The following is a 20625-nucleotide window of genomic DNA, read 5'->3' on the forward strand; positions in this document are numbered from 1 at the left end:
GACACTATAAAACTCCTAGAGGAAAACATAGGCAGAACACTCTATAACATCCATCAAAGCAAGATCCTTTTTGACCCACCTCCTAGAATCATGGAAATAAAATCAAGAATAAACAAATGGGACCTCATGAAACTTAAAAGCTTTTGCACAGCAAAAGAAACCATAAACAAGACTAGAAGGCAACCCTCAGAATGGGAAAAAGTAGTTGCCTATGAAACAACGGACAAAGGATTAACCTCCAAAATATACAAGCAGCTCATGCAGCTTCATACCAAAAAAGCAAATAACCCAATCCACAAATGAGCAGAAGACCTAAATAGACATTTCTGCAAAGAAGACATACAGATGGCCAACAAACACATGAAAAGATGCTCAATATCACTAATCATCAGAGAAATGCAAGTCAAAGCCACAATGAGGTATCACCTCACACCAATCAGAATGGCCATCATCACAAATTCTGGACACAACAAATGTTGGAGAGGGTGTGGAGAAAAGGGAACTCTCCTGCACTGTTGGTGGGAATGTAAGTTGGTACAGCCACTATGGAAAACAGTTTGGAGGCTCCTTAAAAAACTACAAATAGAACTACCATATGATCCAGTCATCCCACTCCTGGGCATATACCCAAAGAAAACCATAATCCCAAAAGAAACATGTACCCTAATGTTTATTGCAGCAGTATTTACAATAGCCAGGTCATGGAAGCAACCGAAATGCCCATCAACAAATGAATGGATAAAGAAGATGTGGCATATATATACAATGGAATATTACTCAGCTATAAAAAGGGATGAGATGGAGCTATATGTTATGAGGTGGATAGACCTAGAGTCTGTCATACAGAGTGAAGTGAGTCAGAAAGAGAAAGACAAATATTGTATGTTAACTCACATATACGGAATCTAAAAATGGTACTGATGAACTCAGTGACAAGACAAGAACAAGGATGCAGATGCAGAGAATGGGCTGGATTACTCGAGCTTTGGGGAGGGGCGGGGGGTGAAAGGGAAGCTGAGATGTAGTGAGAGAGTAGCATAGACATATATATACTACCAACTGTAAAATAGATAGCCAGTGAAAAGTTGCTGTATAACAAAGGGAGTTCAACTCGAGGATGGATGATGCCTTAGAGGACTGGGATGGGGTGGGGGTCGAGGGAGGGAGGGAATACGGGGATATGTGTATAAAAACAGATGATTGGATTTGGTGTACCCCCAAAAAAATAATAATAAGTAAATTTTTTAAAAAAAGGGAAGTAACAACACTAAATTTTTAATTTTTTTTTGAAATATAGGCGAAGTAAAATATTATGTTGATTTCAGGTGTGTTACAGAATGACTTCATGTTTGCATACATTATGATATAGTCACCAATGATAAGTCTAGTAATCATCAGTCCCCATATGAAGTTTTTACAATATTTTTGACAATATTCCTTATGCTGCATATTATATCCCTGTGACCTATTATATGACTGGAGATTTGTACCTCTTAATCCCCTTCATCTATTTCACCTACCCCCACCCCCTACTCTTCTGGCAACAACCCATTTGTTCTCTGTATCTAGTAGTCTATTTTCACTTTGTTTTGATTGTTTTGTTTTTTAAACTCCACATATACATTGGATCATGGGGTATTTGTCTTTCTCTGACTTACCTCATTTAGCATGATACCCTCTAGATGCATCCATGTTGTCACAAATGGCAAGATTTCATTTTATATTTGGCTGAGAAATATTTCATTGTGCAAACACACACACATATATAAATACATATATATATATACATATAATATCACATTTCTTTATCCATTCCTCTATCAGTGGATACTTAGGTTGATTCCATATCTTGGCTATTGTAAATAATGCTACAATGAATATTGGAGTGCGTATGTCTTTTCACATTAGTGTTTTTGTTTTCTTGTTATAAATACCCAGAAGTGAAATTGGTGGATCACATGGCAGATCTATTTTTATTTTTTCGAGGAAACGCCATACTGTTTTCCATAATGGCTGCATAAATTTTGAATCCCACCAACAGTGCATGAGTATTCCCTTTCTCCACAGCTTCGCCAACACTTGTTACTTGTTGTCTTTTTGAAAATAGGCATTCTGACAGATGGGAGGTATTATCTCATTGTAGTTTTTTTTAAGGTCTTTATTGGAATATAATTGCTTTATAGGACATTCCATTATTGTAATTTTGATTTGCATTTCACTAATATTAATTTCTCTTTCTGATAGTTCATTGTTAGTGTATAGAAATGCAACAAATTTCTGTACATTAATTTTAGATCCTGTAACTTTATTGAATTCATTTATTAGTTTTAATAATTTTTTTCATGGTAGTTTTAGGGTTTTCTATATATGGTGTCATGTCATCTGCAAAGAGTGACAGTTTTCCTTCTTTCTTTCCAATTTGGATTATTTTTATTTTTATTTTTTTTCTTGTCTGGTTGCTGTGGCTAGGACTACCAATGCAATGTTGAATAAAAGTGGCAAGAGTGGGCATCCTTGCCTTGTTCCTGATCTTAGAGGAAATGTTTTTAGCTTTTTACCCTTAAGTATGTTAGCTGTAGCTTTGTCATATATGGCCTTTATTATACTGAGGTATGTGCCCTCTATAACCACTTTGTTGAGAGGTTTTTTTTTTTTATCATAGAGGTTGAATTTTGTGAAATGCTTTTTTCTGCACCTATTGAGATGATCATATGATTTTTATTCTTCAGTTTGTTAATGTGGTGTATGACATTGACTTATTTGCAGATATTGAACCATTCTTGCATCCCTGGGATAAATGCCATTTGATCATGGTGTGTGATCATTTTAATGTGTTATTGAATTTGATTTGCTAATAATTTTTTGAAAATTTTTGCATCTATGTTCATCAGTGATACTGGACTATGATTTTATTTTTTTGTAGTGTCTTTGTGATGTTTCTTAAATTCAGGGAGGGCACGATTGCTTTCTTACCATAATATTAGTTTCAGTGGAGAAATTGATTTTAGGTACTCTAAAGAAGAATTAGCTTCACTGTAACTTAGACTAGAAGACGTATACATTTTTTTCCTCCTCACTGTATCCACAGAATCTGAACAGATTCTACATTCAACACTAGAGATCATGGAATTTGCAAAACTCTCCCAACTTTAGAACAATCATATGAATCCCTTCTCTCCAGCTGTTGGATAACAATTTAGTTGGAAAAACATCTAAGCCAATCCCCCATCTACCCATCCCCATCTGCCTTTATGTAAGGGAAAAAGAAATGCTGCATGGGTTAGAATTGTATTTGGGGAATGTGGCAGACACTTCTGGATGCAATTCCAATACCCATTTTCTCCTTTCCTCTTGCCAACCAAACCTTCATTGTGATCACAGCAATGTGATCGGTCTTGAATGACACAAAAGTCAGAATAATGCCCTTCCCCCAAAGATGTCCATGTCATAATCCATAGAACTTGTGAATGTTACCTTAAATGGTAAAAGGGAGTTAAACTTGCAGATGGAGTAAAGGTTGCTAATAACCTAATGTCAAGATAGGGAGATTACCCTGGATTTATCTGGGTGGGTCCAATGTAATTCTTAAAAGTGGAAGAGGAAGGCAGAAGCGGTTTTTGGAATGATGCAATGTGAGAAGGACTCAATCCACCATTGCTGGCTTTGATGGTGACCATATGCAAAGGGATGTGAGCAACTTAGAAGCCAGTAAAGGCAAGGAAACAGATTCTCCCCTAGAGCAGGAGGAATACAGCCATGTCCATACCTTGATTTTAGCCCAGTGAGAGTCATATTCAGACTTTGACATACAGAATTGTAAGAGAATAAAATAGTGTTTTAAACCAACTAAGTTCCTGGTGATTTGTTACATTGGCCATGGGAAACTAATATGAGCTAATTTAGATGAGCTCACTTTTAGAAATATTGAGTTTTCAATGCTTTTGAGATATCCAAGTAGAGATGTTCAATAGGCAAATGGCCACATGGAAAGGTCAGGAAGATGTCTAGACTACAAATGCAGAATTAGGAGTTATTACAGATGATAATTAGAACAATGGGGGCAAATTAAATTGCTTATGGAGAATGAATAGGGTTAGAAGAAGAAAGGACTTAACTCCAATATTTAGTGAATTGAGTAGGGGATGAAGCCAGCAAAGAGGCTGAGAAGGAGCAAAGAGTTAGGCATAATAAATACAAGGAGAGCAAGACTCACAAAATCAAAGGAAGAGAATGATTCAAGGAGGGTCATTGGTAATGAATGCTGATTAGCAATAAAATAAAGACTAGAAATCATATATTAGATATGTGACACAGAGGTAATTGGTCACCCTAGTAAGAATATTTTGGATGGGATAGTAGGTGTACTAGGAATTTTTTTTTCTTTAACAACTTTTATTGAAATACAATTGACATACAATAAACTGCATATATTTAAAGTGTACAATTTGATATTTTTTCTTATTAGTAACGTATATATGGCAATCCTAATCTCCCAATTCATTCCCCACCACCACCACCCCGCTTTCCCCACTTGGTGTCCATATGTTTGTTCTGTGCATCTGTGTCTCTATTGTACTCGGTATTGAAGCTAAATTGATGTGAACTGAGGGATGAGGCAAAGAGAAAGAAATGAAGGCAGGGAGTAAAGACAACTCATTCTAGAAACTTGACAGTGAAGGAAAGAGCAGAGAAGTTGCAGGGGAAAATGATGTTAAGGGGGTGTGTTTAACTAGGCCCTCCCAGAATCAAACATTGGGATGGGCTTAGACTGTGTAAGGATTTTTTTATTAGATGAAACATTTGCTGAGGGAAAATGAGGAGGAATCTGGAAAAGGCTGAAAGAGTCTGACCCTCAGTGAAGGAGAGAGGAAGAGAAAGTTGGGAGAAAGTGTCTTAGACTGCTCTGCAGTCTAAGGAAGTTTCAGCAAAGCCATTAGGGAGTACACAAGCCAAAGTCGGTCATCAGAGTAGTTCCCTGACTCTCAGAAATGACCTCACATTAGTATTCTTCTTTTTCTCTGGCATAGGCTAAGGGCAGCCTGGGGGAAGCATAGCCTCCAAAATGCAGGGATGGATTTCAGAGCACAGTAGTAGGCACCCTTGGTTAGAGTTCTATGAAGCACATGCTCATGGCTTCCATAGATGAGTTTTCTTTTTATTTTTTAAAAGTTTAGTGTGTATTTCAGCTCATTAGATGGAGCCAGGAGAGAGAGAGGTTGAAAACACCCAGGATAAAAAGAAGATAATTGATGCAGTAAGGTCCAGATAAAGGCTGCGGAGTATGGGATCTATGAGAGTAAAAACATTGCCCTTAGATGGGATGTGAGAAAACTTGAAATAAGAGGATGAATGTAGGAGCATTTGTAGGTTTGTGAGTTCTCATCTGTTGGGTTCTGTTTACTCTTTAAATTACAAGGTGAGGTCATCTCCTGAGAATGGTGGTGTGAATGTGGGGATGGGTCAAATCTCAAGGAAAGGTATAAAATAATCACTGTGGGGAGTTAGAGAGTGACCTGTCTTTTGGTCAAATGACTGGTCAGTGTTGATTAGCCCAGTTGAGTCTGGTCATGAGTTTACAGTGACATTAATCTGCTGCTATCCTCCCAGCTCTTTCATTCTCTTACCCCCCACCCAGTCTGCTCATTGACCTGTTGATATGTTAACAACCTACCTCCACGAATAGTCCCAGCATCCTTTCAATCATAATAACTTTCTTCCTCCGGTCTGTGACATCTCATGAGCCTCCAGGTCCTGACAGTTTACTTCTTAGAATTTGCTTCAATCCGCATTTCTTCTCAATCTTTTTCTCTCACTGCTCCAGTGATAGGTATGCTCATCTCTACTTTCTAACTGGTCACTCTACCTCTCTTCTTGTCTCCTTTATTTTTTAAAAATATTTATTTATTTACTTGGCTGTGCTGGGTCTTAGTTGTGGCATGCAGGATCTAGTTCCCTATCCAGGGATTGAACCTAGGCTCCCTGCATTGGGAGCATGGAGTCTTAACCACTGGATCACAAGGGAAGTCCCTTGTCTCCTTTAAATCCATCCTCCATATAGCCATCACAGTGATCAATCTAAACATAAAATCTGATTATGATTATTTAAAACCCTTCAAAGGATCCTTATAACCAAAAAAATTTAGTCTAAACTCCTTAACAAAGCACAGGAGACCCTCCATGACCTAGATTTTGCCCACCTGCTCAGCCTCATCTCTTTTTTTTTCCCTTTTATTTTTTTTAATTTTATTTATTTATTTATTTATTTATTTATTTATTTATTTATTTATTTATTATTTTTTTCTGGGGGGGTACACCAAGTTCAATCATCTGTTTTTATGCACATATCCCCGTATTCCCTCCCTCCCTCGACTCCCCCCCATCCTCCCCCTCCCAGTCCTCTAAGGCATCTTCCATCCTTGAGTTGACCTCCCTTTGTTATACAACAACTTCCCACTGGCTATCTATTTTACAGTTGGTAGTACATATATGTCTGTGCTACTCTCTCACTACATCTCAGCTTCCCCTTCACCCCCCGCCCCCTCCCAAACCTCAAGTTCTCCAGGCCATTCTCTGCATCTGCGTCCTTATTCTTGTCACTGAGTTCATCAGTACCATTTTTAGATTCTGTATATGTGAGTTAGCATACAATATTTGTCTTTCTCTTTCTGACTCACTTCACTCTGTATGACAGACTCTAGGTCTATCCACCTCATAACATATAGCTCCATCTCATCCCTTTTTATAGCTGAGTAATATTCCATTGTATATATATGCCACATCTTCTTTATCCATTCATTTGTTGATGGGCATTTCGGTTGCTTCCATGACCTGGCTATTGTAAATAGTGCTGCAATAAACATTAGGGTACATGTTTCTTTTGGGATTATGGTTTTCTTTGGGTATATGCCCAGGAGTGGGATGACTGGATCATATGGTAGTTCTATTTGTAGTTTTTTAAGGAGCCTCCAAACTGTTTTCCATAGTGGCTGTACCAACTTACATTCCCACCAACAGTGCAGGAGAGTTCCCTTTTCTCCACACCCTCTCCAACATTTGTTGTGTCCAGAATTTGTGATGATGGCCATTCTGATTGGTGTGAGGTGATACCTCATTGTGGCTTTGACTTGCATTTCTCTGATGATTAGTGATATTGAGCATCTTTTCATGTGTTTGTTGGCCATCTGTATGTCTTCTTTGCAGAAATGTCTATTTAGGTCTTCTGCTCATTTGTGGATTGGGTTATTTGCTTTTTTGGTATGAAGCTGCATGAGCTGCTTGTATATTTTGGAGGTTAATCCTTTGTCCGTTGTTTCATAGGCAACTACTTTTTCCCATTCTGAGGGTTGCCTTCTAGTCTTGTTTATGGTTTCTTTTGCTGTGCAAAAGCTTTTAAGTTTCATGAGGTCCCATTTGTTTATTCTTGATTTTATTTCCATGATTCTAGGAGGTGGGTCAAAAAGGATCTTGCTTTGATGGATGTCATAGAGTGTTCTGCCTATGTTTTCCTCTAGGAGTTTTATAGTGTCTGGCCTTACATGTAGGTCTTTAATCCATTTGGAGTTTATTTTTGTGTATGGTGTTAGGAAGTGTTCTAACTTCATTCTTTTACATGTAGCTGTACAATGTTCCCAGCACCACTTATTGAAGAGGCTGTCTTTTTTCCATTGTATATTCGTGCCTCCTTTGTCAAAGATAAGGTGCCCATCTCAGCCTCATCTCTTATCTTACGCCCTTGCCCACTTTTACACACCAGCAGTACTTGAAGTTCCTGCCTACTCCATGTTGTTTTTCATTTGCCCACTTTTTGCTTTCCCTCTGTCTCAGAAACTGTCTCCCAACCTCACTTCATAAAGTTAACTTCCACTCACCTTTTATGACAACTTAGGCATCTCCTTCTTTTATGGCCTTCTTCCTTCACCATTATCATCAAACTTCTCCCTAGGCTTGGTTAATTGTTCTTTGAGCTCCTACTTTCTTGTATACATTTTTTATCATTGTATTGATCACATTGGATAATAATAAATGGTTTTTGTCTCTGTCTCTTCTACCAGTCTGAGCTCCAGGGACTATCTCAGATTCATCTTTGTACCTTTGCAACTAACCAGTGTTTGGCACATAATTGGTGTGAAACAAGTGCCTTTTAAAGAAAGGAGGGATAAAGGAAGAGAAGTAGGAATAAGGGAAGAAAGGAAAAGGGGAAGGAGGAACCCAGATCTTGGGATCATTCCACACCACTCAGTTACAGAAATCATTTGTAATTCTTAGTTTAAGTAATTAATTTATAATCAAATCCCACACTTCAAATAAAATTCATTATTTATATGCTGATGCTTTGGTGCAATTCCATAGATTTATCCAGTAACTAAAAAGTATTCAATATTCTCTATAAGCAATTTGCAACCAACCTTCTATGCATTTCACTGAGTACTTCATAAAGATACATATCATAAATCAGTAAGCAAGTATTACGCTGAATTTTGGAGATAACAAGTATTTGCCATCTCTGCTGAGTTGGATATCGGAAATGAAAGTTTTGCTCTGAGGTCATAGAAGGAAGGGTTGGGGTAAGTAAAAGTTAAAAATACAAAGAGATAAGAATTGATGGCATTAGTACAGAAAGAATGGTAAAGTGTAATTTATAGCATAGGTAAATCATGCCCATAATTTTCTAAAAATATTCCAAGTGTGCTTTGAAAATAATCAGATGATTTTATAGATATAACATATAAATTGCAATATATATATTTTTTTGCAAGAAGCTTTTAATAGTTGGGTTTCATCTGCACATCCTATCTTGTAAGGGATTTCTGGCTCTTCAGAACTTTGGGTATCCAATTTGTTGTCTCTCTCTTTGAAAGTAGCTTGACTTTGGAACTCCTGGAGTGGACAAACTCTGCAAGGAAGTTAAAAATATCAAATGTAATTAAGTGATATTTAATAAAATTTATATTCTTGTTTAGATATGCTTGGGTATTACAAAATTGGGCATATAATATTTGAATCATTTTAGAAATTTGTTTAATCACCTTTATAAATTTTAGTTATTTAAAAAAAACACCAAAAAAACACACAAAATTTTTTTTTTAGCAAATGAATTGTTGGCTGCTTTTAACTAACCATTAAATACTGTACTTGTGGTACAGTTTCCCTAGACAAGTTTAGATTTTGTCCAATCCAGATTCTCTGTACTAAAGTAAGAGCCTAATATTACAGGAGCAAATTTATATAAGAAAAACAGACACCTCTTTTTTCTAAAATTACAGTACCAAAGTCCACACTCGAATCTTACAGTGATGAATGTTAGTACTATATAACAATTAAATTCATTGCTTTTATGAAGAATCTCACTTTTCTTTTGTTGTATGATCATATTCACAAATATTAAACTACATCACTAGTGTTTCCACATTATATGTTTATGTCATAGTAACCCAGACTTTTGTCACTGCTATAGAATTGTTTTATGATTGGGGTTCATGCTAAAACCTTATTTTCTCAGCATAACATGTTACTTTTTGACAATTAAAAATCTCTACTCACAGATGCATTTTTCTGTTGTAAAGACCCTGAGACACACGTTCATGATCATTTAAAAATACCACTTTAGAACAGATCTGAGAAGAGAGTGAATACTGTGGACCTTTATTTTGAGAATTCTCTATTTTTGTTGGAAAACATTGCACTGATCACCTTCCTCATTTGTAAGAGAATGGTTCAAAGATAAACACACACAAGTGCACACGCACACATATGTTGACCACCACTCTGTGGCAGGCATTGTGCTTGGCACTCAGGATACAATAATGAATTGTATCAGATCAGGATTCCTGATCTGAATGAATTAAAAATCAAATGGAAGATACATACCCATAGACAGGTAGGCAAATAATTATAACATAACATCTTAGTATAAGAATGAAGACAACAATAGTGCTGCCAGGATTTGGGAAAGGCTTCATGAATGTGATATTCAAAGTACATATTACGATGACTAGGAATTTTCCAGGCATGGAACAATAAATGCTTGGGAGCCGTATACTTGAGAAACCATATATTTGGCATGGCTGGAACACAGAGTGAAAGCCTAAGATCAGCAAGAGGTGAAGCTGAAGAGCAGGAGAGATGAGGGGAGCTAAAATCCTTCATATTATGCTTACTTGAGGAATTTCAACTTTGACCTGTTGGTAATAAGGATCAAGTATGGTCTCTTAAGCTAGATCACAATAAGATCATATTTAGTTTTAAGCTGATAACTTTGGCAGCAGTGTGACAGTTAAGCCTGAAATAGAGAGACACGTGGCAGAGGAATTAGTTGGCAATAATTTAGAAGGGACATGCTGAATACCTGAACTAAGTCAGTGGCAGAGGGAATGATTTTTCCCAGAACTGAGGGGGTTTCTGGAATGTGGGACTTTCAGTTTTAAATCCAAGACTGTCCCAAGCAAATTGTTGTAAGTTGGTCACCCTAGATTTAAGGGCAAAAATAACAACATATGACTCCCTGCATGATTAGATTTAGAGAGAGCAGTAAAGGAGAGAAAAGAGCCTCCTGGTGTTCATAGACTTCAGTCTTAGATAATTGGGTAGATGGCACTATTCTCTTTAATACAGAATACAGGAGAGGAGCGGGGCAGAGAGAATATAAAATGACATGGGTTTTAAGGGACTTGCTAGAAATATAAATGTACAAATATCCCGTAGACTATTAGAATCACTGGTTTAGATCTAGAGAGACTTCTGTGAATTGAAATTAGATTTGAAATTCACCAACAAGATGAAATCCTGAAAAAACAGCACTATTTAAGTTGTGGACAGCGTTGGAAGTGTTTCAGAAGGAGTTTGAGGAATAATAATCAGAGAAGCACGCAGACAACCAGGACAATGGTACCATCAGTCAAATGAAGAGTTCAGGAAGCAGTGAGTGTCAAATGCCAACAGTGACATCAAGTAAGGTAAAGTCTTAAAATAGGCCTTTAGGTTTGATAACCAGGGGCTTACAGGTATACGTAATGAGAGCAATCTTAATAATATGGTTTAATAAAATGTTGAGCTTGGTTCCATATGTCCTTTAAATCATAGTGCAATGAGAGATTTCTTGAGAAAAAGATAAGTTGAAGTTGTTAAAAGAAGCTCAGGTGAAAATTTCCCTAGGTATTACATAAGGAGCTCTTGGAATATTGTTTTCTTATTTGGTGTACTATCTTCTACCCTTATCAATATCAATTTCACTTCAACTTTTTCTCTTACCTTGCCTCCTCTCCTTCCAATCCTGCCCCTACTTAGAAATTGCTACTACTTTTTGACTGAAGTAGCCACAAAAGGGGGTTATGACCCACTTCTTCCCTTTTAAGTCTCTGGTCCACCTCTTGTATATTATTGCTTTTCTTTTAATGGCTGTAATTAAGGGTAAAAGTGGTATGCACACTGCAATGAAAGGGACTGCACTACCCTTGTTATTTTCTCTCAATACTCTATGAGTTATTTCCTCACAGCATTTATCACAATTAGTAATTCTATATGTGTTTATTTGCTTAATATATTTCCCTCACTATATTACAGCTCCGTGGAGTAGGAACTTTTTTTTCACCATTTTTTAACTACCACAACAGTGCTTGGCACATAATGGGCAACCAGTTGGTTGAATGAATGAAAAATGTCATGTTACTCAGTTAATTTTGCTCAGTTTTAAAAGATTAATCTATCTGTCCCAAGATTTCTATAACCCTGTAATCTTTAAGGGTCATTTTCTTTCCTATTCACCTTGCTTTCCAGTAGAAAGCTTCTTTAGTACCATTTCAGTCCCCTTTAAGTGGTAACCTGCTATTTATCTGGACACACCCTAAAGAATGACCCTCCAATGAGTCAAGTCCCCTGTGTTACCCCCTACCCTTGAGTGTGAGCAGAACCTGTGACTTGCTCTTAGCCAATAGAATATGGAGAAAATAATAGGGACTATCAATGGAATAGTTATCCCTTTGAATAGATTTTGTTATATAAGACTCCATCTTAGCAGAATGGAGCTGAAGCTTCTTCTGCTGGCCTTGAAGAAAGCTGTAATGTGAGAGAGTCTGTCAGAGGGTCAAGTGGCAACTGTAGGTAGCCTCTAGGACCAACAGTGACCCCCTAGTTGACAACCAGCAAGGAAAAATATGGAGCAGGGTGAGTGGAATCACCTAAGTGACTCCTAAGGAATTGGATTCTGCCAGCAACTATGTGAACTTGGAAGAGGACCCAAACTCAAGATGAGAATGCACCCTGCCTGACACCTTAATTGCAGCTTTCTGCAACCCTGGGCAGAGCACCAAGATAAACCATACCTAGACTCCTGACTCACATAAACTGTGACATAATGAATGTATAATGTTTAAAACCTCACATTTGCATTTCCTTTCTTTATCTCTCTGAGGTCACTCATCAATTATTAATTATTTAGTTGTGAATGACAGCTTCACTGGATATACAATTCTTGGTTGACAGGTTTTTTTTTTTTTCTTTCAATATTTTGAATGTCATCCCATTCTCTCCTGGCCTGAAAAGTTTCTGTTGAGAAATCTGCTGATAATCTCATGGGGGTTCCCTTTTATGTAACTTCTCTCTTTACTCTTGCTTCTTTTAAAATTCCTTCATTGTCCTTGACTTTTGACAATTTAAATAATGTGTCTCAGTGTAGCCCTATTCGAGTTTAACCTATTTGGGGTTCTTTGGGCCTCATGCATCTGGATGTCCATTTCTCTCCCCAGGTTCAGGAAGTTTTCAGCCACTATTGCTATAAATATACTTTCTGTCCCTTTCTCTTTCTTTTCTTCTTTTGGAATTCTAATCATGCAAATATTGTTTCATTGTGTCCCATAAGTCCCATAGTCTTTCTTCACTCTTTTGCATTCTTCTTTCTTTTGTGTCTCTGACTGGATAATTTTAAATGTCCAGTCATCCAGGTTGCTGATTGTTTCTTCTGCATGGTTGAGCCTGCTTTTGAAACTCTATTGGATTCTTCAGTTCACTTTTTGTATTTTTCAATTCTAGGATTTCTGGTTGGATTGTTCTGATGGTTTCTATTTCTTAGCTGAACTTCTCATTTTGTTCATGCATTGTTTTCCTAATTTCACTTTTTTGTTACCTATTCTTTGTTTTTAGTTACAGGGTAACAGTAAACTCCAACACAACTGTGGTGATGGGGGAGTGCAAAAGGAGTAAAGAAAACAGAACCAGTATTTCACAAAAGCATCAAATCAGTGATGAAGCAGCAGCTAATGCTTTGCAGAGTCTTGAGGGTAGAAGTCACTCAGGGTGCTCTGAGGGATTCTCTTCGGCATTTCTTTGGAGAAGATTTGGAGCAGCTGCCAGCCAATGTTCAAAGTCTCATCGGCAGGACCAGGAGCAATAAAGCTCCTCTGAAACTTCTGCAGAAATTCCAAGTAAAGAAGATCATCTGAGGTAAGGCCTTCTTCTCCAACTACAGCTTTCATGGCTTGTACATCATTACCAATAGCATAGCATGCACACAGCTGGTTAGATACATTGGCATGATCCTTTCTGGTCAAACTTTCTCCAGTAGTAAACTTCATTAACCGTGATAATGAGCACAGCAAATTAATAGGTGGGTAAGTCTGTTTGTTGTGTAGATGTCTGTCCACACAGATCTGCCCCTCTGTAATACAGCCAGTCAAGTCAGGGTTGTGGTGAGTGATATCATCATTAGGTATGGTGAGAATAGGAATTTGAGTAATAGAGCCATTTCTATCTTCCACTCGACCAGCACATTCATATATTGTGGCTAAATCTGTATACATATAATTTGAGAAACCTCATTGACCAGGAACCTCCTTCCTGACTGCTGAAACCTCTCAAAGTACTTCAGCATAAGAACTCATGTTTGTTAGGATAACTAATACATGTTTCTCATACTGATCTTCACCACTTAGCCATGGTTAAAGCCAAGCAAGGAGTAATAATTTGCTCAATAGTTGGGTCTTTAGCCAAGTCAACAAAGAGGCAAACATTGTCCACTGAGCTATTTTCTTCAAAGTTGGATTTGAAAAACCAGGCAGTTTCCATGTTTACACTCATAGCAGCAAATACAATTGCAAAATTTTCCTCATTGTAGTCCACTATATCTTTGGATTCTTTTATCAAACCAGCCTGCTGACAGATTTGAGCTGCAATCTCATTGTGTGGTTAGCCAGCAGCAGAGAAGATAGGAATTTTCATGCCACCTATGGCCAAAATGCTAGTCTGAATTATCTCCTCTCGATAGATTTGACACTGAAGATTGACTGGCTGGCCCATGATGTCAAGGAAGTCTTCAGCCAGTAGAACAGGACCTCTGTTGATGAGTTTTCCTAATCCATTGAATACCCCATCAAGTACTACCTTAGACACCGGTGTTGGGAGAATATCCTCAGTAAACTCACAGGACATTCTCTTGGTATATATACCTGAAGTCCCTTCAAATATGTGAACCACTGCTTTGGACCCACTAACTTCTAGAACTTGCCCACTCTGCTTCGTGCCATCAGATAATGTCAGCTGCACAGTCTCAGCATATCTGGGAAAATTAACATGAACTAAGATCACTAGTGGACCATTGACTCCCGATACTGTCTTGTATGCCCTAAAACAATTTCTTCATTGTTCTCATTTTAAAAGCATGCAAATACTGTATTTCAATGACTTTCTAAAATCAACTGTCTGGCTCATCACTTGTTCTTTAACTCTGTGCTGCAGCTCAAATTCTAAAACTAAACTGTTCATTTTTTGAATTCTGGGACACTCTTGTATCATTACTGAAAAACAATCTTTCTCCAGTGGAGTGTAGCCACTGGTGAAGTTCTTCAGTCACTGGCTAAGCACACACAAAATATTGAGAACTCATATCTCATTAAGGGTTTACAACCTTAATATGGAGTCCTCTTTAAACTATATTATTATTTAAGTTGATACTCTCTAAATTGAATTGAATGAATAATTACATGGAAAAATGACAGCTGCCCCTTATAATCTTTTCCTAGAAGCTGCCTCTTAGGGGCAAAGCATATGAATGCAATTCATAAAAGAGTATTTGTAATTGTTAGGCATAAATTTATTGTCATAAGAATGCAATGTCTGTCAATTTCTGGAAACATTTACTTCAGCTCACATAAACTCCCAAAAGGCATTCTCTTATGCAAATAGTTCCCATTATAAAAAGTATATCTGGGAGAGGAGGGATAAATTAGGAGTTTGGGATGGAAATATATACACTACTGTACATAAAACAGATCACCAACAGGGACCTAGTGTATAGCACAGGAAACTATACTCAATGTCTTGTAATAGCCTATAATGGAAAAGAATCTAAAAAAGAATATATATACTGAATCACTTTGCTGTACACCTGAAACTAACACAACACTGTAAATCAACTATTTCAATAAAAATTTTTTTATAAAAGCACATCTCCTCAAACCATAGAATCAAGTCTTTTCCTTCTTCCTCACACTGCAGAGCTGTCGCATGACCCAGTGACTGATTAGGATGGGATTAGTCAGATAGGAGAGCACCCAGACTAAAACCCTTCATCTGAAATTCTTTTTAACCAATGAGCCACAAACAGGCACTCTGGCAATTAACCAGTGCAAACATAATCTTACCACCTGGGGAAACATCAGGTGCTTTCCTAAGTTTTAAAGAGCCTACTTTCAGGACTCACCTCCAGTTCCTAAAGAAGCTGTGAAGAGGTCTGATGCTACACAATTGTATTGTTTAGTAATCAAGAACCATTTCTTTCAGAACCACTCTGAGCAGTCCACTTAAGCCTGTTTTTTTAAGGTCTTTTTACAATCACAACACTTAAACATGTCTATGCATATGCTTTGGATATATACTATATAATATGGACAAAGCTTCTTGTCTTCCCCAAGATAGCCTTGTGCTCAGCAAAGCTAATGGTAGAAAAAGGTCAAGCAAGACTTAAGAAACCTGGAACTTTCCTGCTATGCCAATAATTAGGTGTCTAAATCCTGGCAAACCCTGTCCCTCCCAGAACCTTACGCTTAGCATTGTAAAATGAGAGGGTTAGACTAGATGACCTGCAGGGTACTTTTCAGCTCTAGCTTTCTCTGATATCTAGGTGTCCTCCTGTGGAGCAGCCTCTCCACCAGACAACATCTCCCTCTGGCTGCAGGCCTAACCTCCACTCATGAAAGCAGTTTTCCTCATTTCATTTAGTTGTTTGTGTGTGTGTTCTTGTATTTTACTAGATTTCCTTAAGAGAATTATTCTGAATTCTTTGTCTGACAGTTCACAGATCTCCATTTTGTTAGGGTCAGTTCTTGAAGCTTTATTAGTTTCCTTTGTTGGTGTCATATTTACTTGTTTTTTTCTTATCCTTGATTCCTTACATTTGTATCTGCACATTTGCGTAACTGGGCTCCTCTTATGGACTTTACAGGTTTTCTTTGGCAGAGATGGATCTTCACCAGTCAGCTCAGTTTGGGTTTCTAGGCATATTTGTTGGTAAGGTCCTTAGGCAAGTGGGGCCTGCTTTTATGTTGCGCATGGAGGGAGGCAACTGTTCAAACTCTGAGGTTGGGGATGGGGAGGCGTGCCATTGACTGAGAAGAGCTGGATAGGACTGCTAGCTTGGTTCCCTACCTAAGTAAAGGCTGTTAGATGGTGTTGCACTTTCCTGGATTCTCTGGTCAGGCTTACCAAATGGTTGGGACTGGGTACTATATTCAGTAGTAGACAGGGCTATGAATTAGCTTCACTCCCTGGTAGGGTAGCAAGGACCTGTATGGCTTTATTGGTTGGGAACCCAAATCAGGTAACAGTGTGCACTGAATTCCCTGCTCAGGTGAGACCATCAGTTTTCTTCTGCAAAGGGGGAAAGACATGGGTTGTGCTCTCTGTTCAAGTGCCACTCTAATCAGGGCTGTTGGATGGGTTATGCAGTTTCCTGTGTGCTCTGGTTAGGTTCCCTGGTCAGGCAGGCTAGAAGCTGTATTCAGCAATGAGCAGAACTATGAATTAGTTTCCCTGCCTGGGTGCAGTGAGAGAAGCAGCATAAAGCCAGTAAAGCTCTTTGTTGTCTTAACTCAAGCCAACCTGTACTCCAAGTTCTCTGGCCAAACAGGTTCATTGATTTTGCTCTGCAAACTGTCAGCTCTGCCTGCCTGCCTCTTGCCTTGAGTGCTGCTAGGCTGCACAGCTTCCAGGTGTTCTTGCCAGCCTGTTTCAGGTCACTTGCCTGAGTGGGACAGTGAAGGGTCACTCCAGGCAACTCCCATTTTTCTTCAAGCAGCCTTTCTGGTCTGGGGGAGATGAGAGCTATCCTGAGCCTTGGCTATGAGTTAATGCCCCTGCCTGGGCTTAGCAAGGCAGTCAGCTTTGCCCCCAAAGTAAAGCCATGTCCAGTACTGGCTTTACTCTGGGGGCAGTCAGTTCTGCATGTCTCTCAGCTGGAGTGTTGCTAGGCTACACAGCTTCCAGGTGCTCTCACCAGTCCCTCTGATCAAATGGGGCTGGGAGACACTCTTCTCAGTGGATGGATCTATGACTCAGCTCCTTGCCTCAGACTCCTTAGCCCAGGCTCTATGGCTGGGAAAACTCCTCATTTGAGTACCCAAATCAGGCAGATCTGCATCCTAATGAGTTCCCTAATCAAAGTGCACCACTGACTTGGTTCTGCATATGAACAAAGCCATTAGTTAGGATTACTACTTGGTCACTGCAGGTATGAACTTGGTCTGCCAAGATCCTTGTTGTAAGCCCCTTCCGTCTTCTCCATAACAGTCAGATTCCCAGTGGTTGAGCCCTGCAGATTCCCCTGCAATCTGTGTGGTGAGACCAGAGTAGGGGCTCCCACAAAGCAACCCATGAAACTTAGGAGGTTGGCTGTCTCCCTGGGCTCTCCTTTCCCACTGGAGGAACCAGAGACTCAGGAGACCTCTCCGTGTGGTGCTACACTGGCAATGGGAAGGACAATACAGTCAACGTATAGCAGCTTCTCTTATCCTTCTGATTCAGCATCTCTTGGTCTCTGTGGTGCAGGGGATGCTTTAGTCTTACCCCTATTTCTAGAATTCTCTCAATCATGCCATGTTCTTGAATAGATGTTAGTTCTTCTTCTGAGGGGGAGTGAAGTCAGGAACAACATATGTTGCCATCTTGGTGATATCTCTCTCCCCACTGTGGGTTTTTTGGGGAAGGTTATTTTGTCAGTGATCACTCAACTGAAAATGACCCTCCCCCTCCCCCCCCAAAAAAAACACACAACACTTCGATATGTCAATAAATATCAGGTATTCATTTTTGGTGAATTAGTTTCATTTTTCTATAATTCATTGCATTTGTCAAGAACGTTCATAAAGATAACTTTCAAGTGATAATCCATTTAAATTTTTTTCTGATTTCTAGTTTTAAACACACAAAGAAACACAGTTTGCACTTCATGTTAATTGCTAATATGTCTTGTAACTAGAGATCAGCAATTAGCCAGTATTCAGCATTAGCCTGAGCAATGTACTATTTGATGTATTAAGTACACTAAAACACAAAATAGCAGTTACCTTGTTAAATTGTGATAATTTAATGATTATCATAAGACCAGTCTGACCTCTGAGTTAGTCTCATGGAATTTCACCAGTCTTCTTTTGATCTCAAATCTCCTTTCTAAAGATTGCAAATTTAAGTTATATATACATATAGCATATTAATACATATGAAGTATTATATATACTATACCTTTGACTCATACTTCCTAATCCTATTTTACAAAATGAAATAGTAGTGATCTTATTAAGCTAAACTTTCCATATCTTTATCTCAACTGATTCTGTCATATCATTTTGCTATAGCAAAGTCTTAGTATTCATTATATTACCTTTACTTGAATTATGGTGATGATAACTATATGTAGAAATTGAAATGCATGATACATACGAAAAGTGGTTTCATGTGCATGGCTGAAGAATGCTTGTCCCCATAATTTGCTTCAGGTCTAGCTGCTCCTAGAGAGCCATCCCAGTTATTAGATGGATAGATGTAAGGATTGTTCTCTATGGGCTCATGAGTCATAATGCTGTTTTAAATGAAAAAATAAACATGAAATATTTTAGGATATTTTTAAAATATCAAACACACATAGATTGTTATCACTATATTCTCTAGGAAGCAAATAAATGAAATCATCTGGAAAGCACATTAGATCAATATAGCAGATATACTAAAATAATGGCATCTTCATAAAACAAAGATAATCATTCATCCTTTTATTCTATTCCTCACTAAAACTAGGGGTTTTGTTAGAGAATTTTTCCTAAGGTCTAAGAATGTCTGAGAAATTACTATGATACTAATGAAGGAAATACAATTTTAAAAACCTTACAGATTAATCTAGGTCAATGCTTTTTTCCTCAGGAAATGTGTTAGAGTCATCTTCTCATAAACACAATTATTTGTATATTCGTAGTCAGAAACATTGTTATCTCTGACTATGCCTCTCCCTCTCTGCAACCCCATCTCCTACTGAAAAATAAATACATAAAACTTTCTACTAAAATTCTTTCTAAATAAGATCTTGCTTTCTTTCTTTTTCAGTATTTACAAGCTTTACTTTTCCTTTTAAGGGATTGCTTACTTGTAATTTCTTCCAGAGAACTGTTGTGGTAGAGATGAAGGACTTCTAGGAGGGACACTCTGAAGAGATGAACTCCAGGGATTCTGCACATAGATTTTTTTTAAGGGAGAGAGGAAAGGTTTAGACATGATTTTAAGGAAATTTGAAATACAAGGGCCCATATTGATACCACATGCTAAATATGTAAATGTCAAGATATCTCCAGGCCTGTTCCTAAAAACTGACAAATAAACAAAGGTATTATTAAAAGGCAAATATTTACGTATTAAAGTGGTAACTTAGCAAGGTCATTCTCTATTTCTATCTATCATCTATTTATATTTATCTTTCTATGATGTAGAATGGCTTACTGAAGGGGAAATGCAAATGGAAGTTTCATTTCAGCTGCTACTCTAAGCAATAAGTAGAACTTCCAGCCAAAAGAATTAAATATAAATCCCCCCTTCCTATTGTCATAGTGTGAAAAACGCTTATCCCCAGAGGAAACAGAGCTGACAAAAAGTAACTTAGAGAATGCTGAGGCTGAATATAGAGAGCTGCAGGGTTAAACAGTTACAGCATACAACAGAGTTTTGGAGGGAAGCTAATACATACAAATCAATTGATAAAGACTTGGTTCTTAAAGACCATACTTTAAGTGCATAAGCAAAGAGTAAATTGTAGTAATATGGACTTTGAAATAAGAAATTGGCATTTTTGACACAGACATGAGGCATATAATTGGATCCAGACCAGATCTACCCAGAGCCTATTCTTATAGCCATACTGGTTATGAGTGGGTACATAACATTGTGACATAGCCATTTTGATGGAGCCATATTGAAGTCAAGGATATTTTTACACAGCTACTTTGATAGAGATATTTTGACATGGGGAAATTTGATGCAGACTAAAATAATCCATTTCACTTTCCGATTAAAAAAAAAGACATTAAGTTGGATGTGAAATATATACCATGGTTCATCCCTAAGTTTCAGTTCATGTCCATCTACAACCACCCCTGGAGC

At 37.9% G+C, this 20625-nt stretch overlaps 1 pseudogene; it reads right to left on the bottom strand.

Annotated features, from left to right (window-relative positions):
- Positions 1-13247: 13247 nt before the first annotated feature.
- LOC130841469 (V-type proton ATPase subunit B, brain isoform-like) lies at positions 13248-19056 on the bottom strand (annotated as a pseudogene).
- Positions 19057-20625: the final 1569 nt, after the last annotated feature.

Source organism: Hippopotamus amphibius, chromosome X (genome assembly GCF_030028045.1).
Source record: "Hippopotamus amphibius kiboko isolate mHipAmp2 chromosome X, mHipAmp2.hap2, whole genome shotgun sequence".
NCBI classification, from domain to species: domain Eukaryota; kingdom Metazoa; phylum Chordata; class Mammalia; order Artiodactyla; family Hippopotamidae; genus Hippopotamus; species Hippopotamus amphibius.